This window comes from Cervus canadensis, chromosome 19 (genome assembly GCF_019320065.1).
Source record: "Cervus canadensis isolate Bull #8, Minnesota chromosome 19, ASM1932006v1, whole genome shotgun sequence".
NCBI classification, from domain to species: Eukaryota; Metazoa; Chordata; class Mammalia; order Artiodactyla; family Cervidae; genus Cervus; species Cervus canadensis.
The window spans coordinates 1334632-1348470 of record NC_057404.1 but is presented as its reverse complement, the minus strand read 5'-3'; the positions used below and the strand labels follow the sequence as shown (position 1 = coordinate 1348470).

General features: G+C 38.3%; 1 protein-coding gene across 1 annotated transcript in view; it reads right to left on the bottom strand.

The window, feature by feature from the left end:
* The window catches only part of LOC122422191 (cytochrome c oxidase subunit 7B2, mitochondrial), a 126477-nt gene that overhangs the window by 45838 nt on the left and 66800 nt on the right, over window positions 1-13839 (bottom strand). The gene's annotated exons all lie outside the window — the stretch shown is intronic.

Sequence of the window (13839 nt, the reverse complement as noted above, 5' to 3'; positions counted from 1 at the left end):
TACAATCCTGTCCAACTTTTCTTATTACAAATAAAATTTCCTGCTTCTTGTATTTAGCACTTTTCTCAAATCACAGCTCATTCTGAGCTGTTTGGTATTCTTTCCCAATGCTGTGTGGTTGACTGGGCCTCCTTTAGTCTTTTCTCTGGAGCTTCACTCTCAGCTGAGCTGGGCACCTTCTTTCCGTCTTCTCTCTTTGCCCAGTGCTTTCAAAAGTCACGATCATTCTCGCTCTTTGTCCAAAAATTAAACCTCACTTACTTCATGGCTTTCTCTACTTTCTAATATATAAAGCTGTCCACAAAGTAAAGTATTCATTATAGTTTACACCCCCCTCGTTTAAAAAAAAATCAGAGTGAGACTTTCTTAAGCTATCTTCCCTGTGAATCTTGCCTTTGTGCTACCTTGGAGGTCTCTGTTTGGAAAATACCACTACACTCCTCCCAAAAAAACTCAAGATGTTACATGTTAACCAAATAATATACTCCAAAACCTACCTATGTAAGACTTTGTTATAGGTTGTAAAGTTCTTTGACACCCATTATCCTATTTCGCCTTCATTACAATCCTACAAGATACATACATCAAGAATTCTGGTTTCCTCTTCACAGATAGGACTACTAAAATTAAGAATGGTGAAATCAAAGGTTATATGAACAACAAATGGACAATGTAGGGGCTAACCCTAGAATTTTTAAGACTTCAAATATTACAATGGGATATTATTCAGCCACAAGAAAAGAATGAAATAACGCCATTGCTGCAACATGGATGGACCTAGGGGTTATCATACTAAGTGAAGTGATCCAGACAGGGAAAGACAAGTATCATATGATATGCTTATATGTGGAATCTAAAAAGGATAATACAAATGAACTTATTTACAAAATAGAAATGAGACTCACAGACACAGGACATAAACCTACCGGTACTAAAGGAGAGGGCGGGACGAATCAGAAGTCTGGGACTAAGCGATACACACTGCTACAGATAACACAGATGAGAACCACAAGGGCCTACCACACAGTCTGGGACTCAGCGATACACACCGCTAAAGACAACACAGATGAGAACCACAAGGGCCTACGGCACAGTCTGGGACTAAGCGATACACACCGCTACAGACAACACAGATGAGAACCACAAGGGCCTACCGCACAGCACAGGGACCTACACTCAGTATCTTGGAATTACCTGTAACAGGAAAAGAATGCAAAAATATATATATATGTATATATATAAAATTAACTTGTGTACCCTTGAAACTAATGCCTGAAATATGGTTGTAAAACAACTATATTTCAATAATCTTTTAATTTAAAAAAGACTTCAAATATTTTAATGATGTCATTTTTATTTCTCCTTTTTGTCATTTCATGTTATATTCATTTATCTTCTTGCAATGTCCTCTTCCCCCCATATTTCCAGCCACTTTTTAGATTTTCATAGGTAGATAAGATCTTTTATATGTTTTAACTCTTTTATGCTTGTATTAGATATTGTTTCAAAAAAACAAAAGGAAAAAAAAAACCTTCCATGTCTTCATGTAATCTTTAAATATTTGAAGGAATTGGAAGATACAAGCTCATTACCAGATGTCTTGAATAGCCTTATAATGTGATCACCTGGAGTCCTGATCTTTTACTTCTGCTTCCTTTGTATTTCTATTTCTTCACACAGCATGTATGCTTAGTCAATACGGACAGGTAGGTGCAAGCATGCACATATCCACATGTACATACACACACACACATCTCAGAGGCACTGTTTGTGCCTTTGTAATTTGCCTCATAAGAAATACTTGTTTGGTTCAATTTCAATCTTCTTGTCACTGTGTATTCATCTTATTTCTTTGCTGCTATTTTATGTTACATGGGTTTATGCTAGTCCTTAATGTACTGACCCTAACTATACCCTTGAAATCATTCTCCTTTCATTCATCTCAATTGTAACAGATTATCTATATTTTAATACACCATTTTAATATTTCATGTTCTAATAACCAACCAAATCAAATGACAAGAAGCATGGCTTAGGGCCTTAATTGGAAAAATAAAATCACAGTGCTAATGACTGACTTTCCATATCATGAAAAATAAAAGGAAAAGTAAGAGGAATACCCTTCCATATTTTCATGTAACCATCATGGGCTAGATCTGTTTGCTGTTGTTGTTGCTCCTTTTAATAAATGTGGACTTAAACTGGATGGCTCCCCTATCTTCAGTACTGAACCAGAATAACATTCTATTTAATTACTATAATACATATTTATATAAGTTAGGATAGTCTAATGGCTATAACAAACATACTCCAAAATATAGTATGAGTGAAGCATATTAGAAATTTGTTTCTTGTGCACATAAAAGCATTAGATGGGTAAACAGCAGGGCTGACCTCCCATGCAAAATGGAGTCTCAATTCCAGGCTGTTGAAAAGGGTCATAAGCAGGGGATCACAAACATGAGAAGTTTAATTTCCTTTCCAAGTGAGTCAGTGGCGTGTTTTGCTTTTGCTCCCCTCCCACCTGGTGGCACTCAGTCACACGGCACACCTATTCACAGGAAGGCTCGGCAAACATGCCAGTGTGGCTAGAAAGACGATTAAAACATGGATTCTGATTAGCGACCAGCAATGTCTATAACAGTATCATTAGCTACATGTGAATTTTGAGGTTAATTTGATGATATTTCTTTAATCACATGACAAACTTTAAAAAATATTTCTTATTGCCTATTAGTCTGTCATAAGATACCAAACTTGTAGCATTGCAGATTTCAGAAGGAAACTTCCATTTTGCTTTCTGTAGTTCACCAGAGAAGTTGCCATGTGCAAAGAAATACATCATCTGTTTTCCTCTAGGTGGATCAACCTGGGGAAAGCGACATGCAATATGTATCTTTAAGTGCATCCTCCCTGGACAGAATCATCTTCCTACTGAAAAAGTACTACTAAAAATGCATAGTTGATTTCAGTGCAAATTATGGAACATTTATAAAATAACATATTCCCTTTAGGAAATGAACTAAGCCGATAGCGATTTTTCAATGAAAGCAACTTTAAGAGCTTCCTTCTTTAAAGGTATGTATATGTAAAGTTCAGTTCAGTCTTCTTTAAAGGTATGTATATGTAAAGTTCAGTTCAGTTCAGCCTCTCAGTCGCGTCCAACTCTTGTGAGCCCATGAATCGCAGCATGCCAGGCCTCCCTGTCCCTCACCAACTCCCAGAGTTTACTCAAACTCATGTCAATCGAGTCGGTGATGCCATCCAGCCATCTCATCCTCTGTCATCCCCTTCTCCTCCCATGCTCAGTCTCTCCCAGCATCAGGGTCTTTTCAAATGAGTCAGTTCTTTGCATCAGGTGGCCAAAGTATTGCAAATTCAGCTTCAACATCAGTCCTTCCAATGAACACCCAGGACTGATCTCCTTTAGGATGGACCAGTTGGATCTCCCTGCAGTCCAAGGGACTCTCAAGAGTCTTCTCCAGCACCACAGTTCAAAAGCATCAATTCTTTGGCACTCAGCTTTCTTTATAGTCCAACTCTCACATCCGTACATGACTACTGGAAAAACCATAGCTTTGATTAGATGGACCTTTGTTGGCAAAGTAATGTCTCTGCTTTTTAATATGCTGTCTAGGCTGGTCATAACGTTTCTTCCAAGGAGCAAGAGTCTTTTAATTTCATGGCTGCACTCACCATCTGCATTGATTCTGGAGCCCAGAAAAATAAAGTCAGCCACCGTTTCCTCTGTTTTCCCATCTATGTGCCATGAACTGATGGGACCGGATGCCATGATCTTGTTTTTCTGAATGTTGAGCTTTAAGCCAATTTTTTCACTCTCCTCTGTCACTTTAATCAAGAGGCTCCTTAGTTCTTCTTCACTTTCTGCCATAAGGGTGGTGTCATCTGCATATCTAAGGTTATTGATATTTCTCCCAGCAATCTTGATTCCAGCTTATGCTTCCTCCAGCCCAGCGTTTCTCATGATGTACTCTGCATATAAGTTAAATAAGCAGGGTGACAATATACAGCCTTGACGTACTCCTTTTCCTATTGGGAACCAGTCTGTTCTTCCATGTCCACTTCTAACTGTTGCTTCCTGACCTGCATACAGGTATCTCAAGAGGCAGGTCAGGTGGTCTGGTATTCCCAACTCTTGAAGAATCTTCCGCAATTTATTGTGATCCATACAGTCAAAGGCTTTGGCATAGTCAATAAAGCAGAAGTAGATGTTTTTCTGGAACTCTCTTGCTTCTTCAATGATCCAACGGATGTTACCAATTTGATCTCTGGTTCTTTCGTTGTTTCTAAAACCAGCTTGAACATCTGGAAGTTCACGGGTCACGTAATGTTGAAGCCTGGCTTGGAGAATGTCGAGCATTACTTTACTAGCGTGTGAGATGAGTGCAACTGTGCAGTAGTTTGAGCATCCTTTGGCATTGCCTTTCTTTGGGATTGGAATGAAAACTGATCTTTCTCAGTCCTGTGGCCACTGCTGAGTTTTCCAAATTTGCTGGCATATTCAGTGCAGTACTTTCACAGCATCCTCTCTTAGGATTTGAAATAGCTCAACTGGAATTCCATCACATCCACTAGCTTTGTTCATAGTGATGCTTTCTAAGGCCCACTTGACTTCACATTCCAGGATGTCTGGCTCTAGGTGAGTGATCACACTATCGTGATTATCTGGGTCATGAAGATCTTTTTTGTACAGTTCTTCTGTGTTATTGCCAGCTCTTCTTAATATCTTCTGCTTCTGTTAGGTCCATACCATTTCTGTCCTTTATTGAGCCCATCTTTGCATGAAATGTGCCCTTGGTGTCTCTAATTTTCTTGAAACTATCTCTAGTCTTTCCCATTCTACTGTTTTCCTCTATTTCTTTGCAATGATCACTGAGGAAGGCTTTTTTATCTCTCCTTACTATTCTTTGGAACTCTGCATTCAAATGGGTATATCTTTCCTTTTCTCCTTTGCTTTTCACTTTTCTTTTCACAGCTATTTGTAAGGCCTCCTCAGACAACCATTTTTTTTTTTTTTTTTTTTTTTGCATTTGCTTTTGCACTTGCATTGTTTCTTTGCATTTCTTTTTTGGGGGGATGGTCTTGCTCCCTGTCTCCTGTACAATGTCACAAACCTCCATCCATAGTTCATGAGGCACCCTGTCTATCAGATCTAAATCCCTTAAATCTATTTCTCACTTCCACTGTATAATCTTAAGGGATTTGATTTAGGTCATATCTGAATGGTCTAGTGGTTTTACCTACTTTCTTCAATTTAAGTCTGAATTTGGCAATAAGGAGTTCATGATCTGAGCCACAGTTAGCTCCTGGTCCTGTTTTGCTGACTGTACAGTTTCTCCATCTTTCGCTGCAAAGACTATAATCAATCTAATTTCAGTATTGACCACCTGGTGACGTCCATCTGTCACAGAAAACACCCTCTTTGCTGTGGGAAGTTCTAGTTACACTAACGAGTGGTGCTATGTTACAAGGTTGTTGGCAATGAATAATTTCAAAGATCGTATTGTACGTTTTGTCAGTCGTTTTTTACGACTGTGTATTACTGATGTACTGCCATTGGATTCTTTCATTGAAGGGATATCAGCATGAGTTATGATTTCCTACAGTAGTTATCATATTTTAGACGTTAGGGAATTTGGATGCATTGGTAAAACCAATTCTGCCAATCCTATCGTTCTTCTATTTATTAGTATATAAATTTAGTTTTTAAAAATGTCATTGAGAGATATATAAATTATTCAGATAGTGAATAAAAATCATCTCCAGTTGGGGCTAAGGGTAGACTCTTCTTTTAAATGATAAATAAATGGTCAATTAATGTTGTAGAATAAGTATGAGTGAATTTATGCCTATTAAAGTAAAATTATGCAGACTCTATTTAGATATCAATGGAAATCATGATAGTCACATTATGGCTTCCAAAGTGATCACTAACAACCCTACTTGCTAGCAATTCCACTACAGCCTTTCCCCATTTAGTGTACATTTTGTATATCTGAGCTCTGGCTCCCCCATGTTCCTCTTCAGTGCTAACCAAGAAGATGTCAGAGCTTAGCTTTTGAAATTGAAGACTGCCCTGACTCTAGTAAAAGAAATCTCAGCAAAGTAAGAAAACGGACACATTCTGCCTTCACTTACAACTGCAGAAATGCAGATTCAGTTCTGCTTAAACAGTGAATTAAGAACTTAAAATTTTTACTTTCTTGTTTAGGTGAGAGGAAGTAATCATGTTCTTCTCTGAATTCTCTTGGTATGTTATTAGAAACTTTGAAATGATCTAGTCTGGCTTATAATTATTTAACAGTTATCCTGTTACTATACTGTAATCACCTTGAAGTCATGCTTGGTATCTGTACTTTTATTAATCCTCTGTGAAATATCCTGTACATGGCAGAAATGCTAATCAAATGTTGAAAATATTATTTAATTTTAAGAGATATTTAATTTCAAAATAATGTATTATTTTCATTGGGATGATTTTCCACAACTAGAAAAATTAGTTTATTGCATAATAATAAAAATTCATACAATAGCACAGTGTTCCCTTTCAGTAGAATGCTTCACATTTCACTGACCCATCTTCACCATGACCCTGGCTGTGTGTGGGCTGGAAGTGGACCTTCACATGCGGCATCTAGTGTGTTATTTGCTGTGCTGTTGTCAGTTTACTGGCAACCTGCTTTGAATAGCTTTCTTTGAGCCTCAGAGAATTTTGTTTTTTAAATGGGGGTTAGATTCAAGATTTTGCTTCATTTTGCCTTTTAGATTTAGTGTATGGAGAGAGAGAGTGATAAAACCTTAGCTCAAGGCTTTAAGCTCATAACATAAATGGGAAATTAAAATAAGACAAGAAGAAAGGGGATAGAGGGGAAGCAAGTAAAGTTTAAACCTCAACTACACAGATTAGGTGGTTAACTAATAACATGTCATCATTCTTTGCTAGAGTCTATCTGTGTGTGGAAAGAAGAGAGGCAAAGTAAGAATCAGAGAAAAGTTAACATATTAGATATTAGCAAGAGCCAGGCATTCTGCTGAGTGATTTACAGGAATTATTTTATTCCATTCTAACATCAGATAGAATCATCTTCCTTCTTCTCATTGTTGAAGAAACTGAGGCACTAGGGATTTAAGTATACCTACAAGGTGAGTAGACAAGCCAGGTTCACAGTTCATTCCATCAGTTCCTCAAGTTTATGATCTCTCTACTATACTATGCTGAAAAACTCAAGTACAATCTCAGTATCAACATTTTCACTATCACTGTGCTTTTTTATTACTTCTCTCTGACATTCTTTAATTGGGTGGCTCTAATTCACTAACTGCAAGCTCTAAACATTCTGAATAATCACATAATCAAAGCATAATCCTAGGTCACAGAGTAAAAAGCACTTTCTGAAATACTTTCCCATCTTGAGGAAACAGGATGAAGTTAAAGAAGCCTCAAAGAGGCTTAGAGTCTGGTTGCAGAGTCAGGCTCAATGAAATTTAAAGAAAACCAGGAGATAGGGGGGGAACCCTCAAACTGGGGCAGCTGAAAAAGCCCAGACACTCTAATCATCTCAGTAGATTAGAGTTTCGGTAGTGAGCAGAGTTGGAGGGTCACCTTATTGAGACCTTCTTCAAACACATTTTATCCCTCAACTTTAGAACTTGCTTTGCACATGAGATGTCTGAATAACTCTTTGAACCTACGCATTTCTCAGTAGAACAAAGAAAAAGAACTGATTAGAAATTTAAATTTCAGAAAAATTCAAAATTGCAGAAGATAGACTTCTTCCCAAAATAGTATGCAGTGGCTTCCAGTGTCTTATTAAGCCCCTTACAAAGGATAACTGCACTGGTACCTGTGCCAGGATGGACTGTTTGAAAACACCCAGAAAGCTGTACAAGTGAGAATAAATAAAGAGAAAAATTATGTCATTCTCAAATTTTTCAATGATCTTGTCCTGTACTCAGTAACCTTCTCCAGGTGATCTTCCCAACTCAGGGATTGAACTTGCATCTCCTACTTTGGCAGGATTCTTTACCACCGAGCCACGAGGGAGGCCCTTGTAAAAAAATACAAGCGCATAAGGCTCAGCGGTAAAGAATCCGCCCGCAGTGCAAAAGCCACAGGAGACGTGAGTTTGACCCCTGGATCCGGAAGTCCCCTGGAGGGGGAAACGGCAGCACATTTCTGTATTCTTGCCTGGGAAATCCCCTGGGCAGAGGAGCCTTGCAGGTTACAGTCCATGGGGTCGCAAAACAGTCACACATGACTTAGTAACGAAACAACACCAACATTCTTTACGAAGTTCACTGGAATACTCTGAACAGAGTGGAACTCCAATAAAACAAACAAAAGCAAAACAAAACAAAAAACCAAACTGACCCTTCCTACCTTCTGCTGGAAGTGCAAAGGATCAATAAGACAGTAAATTCAATAAAGGTTACTGAGTACTACAAGATCATTGAATAATTTGAGAATCAACATAATTTTTCTCTTTACTTATTCTCCTTGCACAACTTTCTGGATGTTTTCAAACAGTCCATTCTGGCACGGGTACCAGTGCAGGAGAAACCACATGGACAGAGGAGACTGGTGGGGTTGCAGAGAGTCAGGTGTGACTAAAGTGACCCAGCAAAGCATGGCAGACTTTAAGCACCTTTCAGGGTGATGTTTCCAAGTACACAAAAGTGTCCTCATTACTAGTAGCAGCTCTCTTAGACATGGCATACATATGTGTTATCATCTGTGTGAAGTAGACCACAGATTCCGTATCTGTCTTATCTATGCCATAAATCTGGAGGCTCTGTTCTGTGATGCTTCAGATATCTCAGTGTTACAGAAAGCCCCTCCTTTGTTTTACCTACTCATGTGGCTGTCTTTCTTCCTCCAAACAAGCTTCAAAAACGAAGTGACCATTATTTCTACCAATTAATTTACATGTGTTGATTTATATAAGTGCTCAAAAACTATTTTTTAATGAATGATAAAATGGATACAATGTCCTCAGAGTCACTTTGACATGTTCACAATCACTTCAAATTTTGCCCTTTTTAAAACAGTTTTTTTTAATAGCATGTTAGCTTCTCTTGGCTGACAAGTGATAAGAGTTCCTTGCATAATAGGGATTATTAAATGAGTATTTTTGATAGAAAAAAAATTGCAAAATGAGGGCAAATTTGATTTGGAAAACTTCTTCATTGAAGTTTTCATCAAAAATCCCTTTGGTGGTACCATTTCACAGTCACACCTCATTCATTCTTTCTACATATGAAATTAAAGCTCCCATGCTAAGGGCTGAAAGGAGAACAGTAACAAATACCTCACTCTCAGGAATTTTACAATCCACAGGTCTAGAAATCAATCAAAGCAACAAATAAGAGTTACAAACCATGATTAAATGCTAAAGTAAAGCAGAGTAGTGACGGGAAATTCTGATCTAGTCCCAGATAGAAACTAGATCAGGGTAGAATTCCAGATCTTTCAACTGTCTGCATTTCAAAAGGCAATTGCACTGATTCTGCAAGATTGACTGCTAGCTATTCAGCTTAAAATAATTCTCCATCTAAACTGATGACTTGCTTTTTGTTTACTTGCTTTTGGTTTATACAGAAGAGTAAGTTAGGCAGCACATCTCTAAAAGGTAAAAATTTAGATGCAATAGCCCATCACAGAAAGCCAACCAGAATCACTACAGCTGAAGGCTAGGAATCTGAATTTTAACAGGTCTCTCAATTAAGTTTTCCACATGCTAAAATCAGATCCACTACCGTATGCTGACTTTTGCTTACTTAAAAATCACCTCTGAGTTTCATACCTAGTTGTTCTTGTTGAGGTTCTTCTGCTCTGAATTCAACTCAAATACAGATTTCTAATTATTCTTTAACAAGATGTCATAAATACAACAGGAAAATGTGAAGTCAAAGTCATGAGAGGTACTTTGAAAACTGTACCAGACAGAATTCAGTCACTCTCATCAAAGAAAGTAATATCAGTTAGCATAGACCTTCTGACAGAAATTACTTTTCCAGAAGAAAATATGAACTGTATTTGGCAGAAACATTCTTTAAAGTTTTCAATGAATCCTTAAGTATTTTTGACTCCATGTTATAGCTTGTATCAAATAGGCAAATTAAGACACAACATAAGCAGCAAAGAAGGGTGATCACATGCAGCAGCTTTTTAGCAATACCAGGACTGGGTTTGGAATATAAAGATCTGGTGGTTGCTCTACCATTTACTTTTTTATATTAGGGAGATCATTTAATCCCATCTGAACTTCAGATTCTCTAATCTTAGATATGCAGACAACAGTATCTTAGCTCACACTTGCAGAAAAGAGAATCAATTGAATGTATAAATAATATAAAACCTGAAGTGTTACTTAAATGTAGGAGCTGAATAATAATCACTGTCACAAGTATTTATTATCAAGGTCAAATACTTGGGATTATAATGGAATATGGAGGGACCTCTGTTGATTAACCACGTGTGTGTGCCAAGTCGCTTCAGTCATTTCCAACTCTTTGTACCCTATGGACCATAGTCTGCCAGGCTCCTCTATCCAGGGGATTTTCCAGGCAAGAATACTGGGATGAGCTGCCGTGCCTTCCTCTAGGGGATCATCCCAACCCGCGGACAGAACCCACATCTCTGACATCTCCCGCATTGGCAGGCAGGTTCTTTACCAGTAGTGCCACTGGGGAAGTCCACAAACGAAGCCTAAGAAACAGCGATCACGAAGTATGTCTCTCTCACACTGCCAAAATAGATGTCAAGTGTTTAACATACTTCAAGAACTCAATTTCTTCTATTTTTTAATAAAAATGATGAGAGATTCTGTCTTTCAAGGAAAAGGCCACTAACATGAACTAGATCCCGTCCACAAAAACAACATGGTATAAGCTTCAAAAATGGGAAGGAAGGATTAAAAGAGCCCAGAATATAGCACGAAAACTACAAGAAACATCTAGGGAGACAAAAGATAACATGAAGGAGGTGCAGGTGGAGAGAGGACTATGCAGGGGAGGGGGGGCGGTAGGGAGAAATATCTATTTATGTGTAATTTTTTTTCCTTATGATGAAATTTTTGCCCAACCCCATCATAGGCAGGAAAACAGGAGCACTGTGCAAAATTGGAACAAAAATAGAAAAACTTACACAAAATGAAATTTTATTAAAAGGAATGTTTTTCCTTATAAAAATTTTAAAAATCCTAGATTTTCCACAATCATATTTTTAAAAACAGATAATATCTATGTCACATAAATTCCTACAGAAAAAAAAAATGATGCTACCAACTTATATTATGGAACGACCTGCAGCCATGAAATTAAAAGATGCTTGCTCCTTGGGAGAACAGATATGACCAACATAGGCAGCACGTTAAAAAACAGAGACATTACTTTGCCAACAAAAGTCGATCTAATCAAAGCTATGGTTTTTCCCATAGTCATGTATGCAAGGAAGAGTTGGGCTATAAAGAAAGCTGAGCACTGAAGAACTGATGCTTTTGAACTGGGGTGTTGGAGAAGACTCTTGAGAGTCCCCTGGACAGCAAGGAGATCCAACCAGTCAATCCTAAAGGAAATCAGTCCTGAATATTAATTGGAAGGACTGAAGCTGAAGCTGAAACTCCAATACTTTGGCCACCTGATGAGAAGAACTGACTCACTGGAAAAGACCCTGATGCTGGCAAAGACTGAAGGCAGGAGGAGAAGGGGATGACAGAGGATGAGGTGATTGGATGGCATCACTGACTTGATGGACATGAGTTTGAGCAAGCTCTGGGAGTTGATGAGGGACAGTGAAGCCTGGCATGCTGCAGTCCATGGGCTTGCAAAGAGTCAGACATGACTGAGCAACTGAACTGAACTGAAAACATATATTCTAAAACAGGATAAGGAAAGTATTTATGAAAGCAAACATAGATTATTGGATACAATCAGTTCAGTTCAGTCATTCAGTTGTTTCCATTGTTTTCCCACCTATTTGCCATGAAGTGATGGGACCAGATGCCATGTTCTTGTTTTTCTGAAGTTAAGTTTTAAGCCAACCTTTTCACTCTCCTCTTCACTTTCCTCAAGAGGTTCTTTAGTTCTTCTTTGCTTTCTGCCATAAAGGTGGTGTATCTGCATATCTGAGGTTATTGATATTTCTCCTGGCAATCTTGACTCCAGCTTTTGCTTCATCCAGCCCTTTATTTCGCATGATACCCTCTGCATATAAGTTAAGTAACCAGGATGATAACATACAGCCTTGACATACTCCTTTCCCAATTTGGGACCAGTCTGTTTTGACAGTTCTAACTGCTGCTTTCTGACCTGCATACAGGTTTCTCAGGAGGCAGGTCAGGTGGTCTGGTATTCCCATCTCTTTCAGAATTTTCCACAGTTTGTTGTGATCCACTCAGTCAAAGGCTTTGGCATAGTCAATAAAGCAGAAGTAAATGTTTTTCTGGAACTTTCTTGCTTTTTCTATGATCCAGCAGATGTTGGCAATTTGATCTCTGGTTCCTCTGCCTTTTTTAAATCCAGCTTGAACATCTGGAAGCCCACAGTTCACATATTGTATAATATACTAGTATATTAAAAATAATAGCTTAGAGTTCAAGAGAACTAGAAAGAGCCTCACTCCTAATTTACATGAGAGAAACAAAAATAAGACAAACAGCAAACTAAAAATTATCTTTAATCCACCAAAGAACTGAGGTCTCAACACAAACGTTACAGGAATACCTCAAATATATTGATGATTTGGAGCCAGATCACCAGGCAAGCAAGTAGACAACAGAGTGATATCTTCTTGTGTTAAGAGAAAACAACACAAGCAGACAAAAACTTGCCAACAAAGAATTCTATACCAAACAAAAATATCACATTACAAGTGAAGTCACATACTGCAAGTGCACGGGCTTGTGTCTGGGTTTTTCATCCTGTTCCATTTAGCTCTGTCACACGGCCATTTTTGTACCAGCGTTTGCACCTATTTCTGCACCAGCACCACGCTGTGTTGATGACTGTAGGTCTATAGTGTCGTCTGAGGTTGGGAAGCTTAACCCCTGCAGCTCTATTCTTTTTTCCCCGACACTGTTTTGGTTATTTGCAGTCTTCTGTGTTTCCACAGAAACTGTACATTTTTTCTTCTAGTTCTATAAAAAATGCCTTTGAAGCAAAAAGAGTACTCATTCATTGACAGTGGGAATTCAAAATGATATTGGCTCTTTGGAAAATGGTTTGGCATGTTCTCATAAAGTTAAACATATATTTACCATATGATCCCACAAGTGTTAGACTAAGCAAAACAGAATATTACTAACAATATACAAATTTTGAATGACTCTATTAATAAGCTGGGCTTCCCTGGTGGCTCAGAGTGTAAAGAATATGCCTGCAACGCAGGAGATCTGGATTTGATCCCTGGGTTGGGAAGATCCCCTGGAGAAGGGCATGGCAACCCACTCCAGTAGTCTTGCCTGGAGAATTCCATGGGCAGAGAAGGCTTGCAGGCTACAGTCCAAGGGATCACAAAGAGTCAGACATGACTGAGAAAATTTCACTTGATCTAGATGACATTTATGAAACTTTCTACCTAATCATTTTTAAAAACATCATATATTGTACCATAAAACTAGTCATTTAAAGGGTTCATATCGCAAATATAGTCAGTTCCATCCTTCAGTCTCATCTGACTCTTTGTGACCCATGGACTCACTCAGGGACTCTCTGTCCATCATCAACTTCCAGAGTTTACTCAAACTCATATCCATCGAATCAGTGATGCCATCCAACCATCTCATCCTCTGCCATCCCTTTCTTCTCCTGCCTTCAATC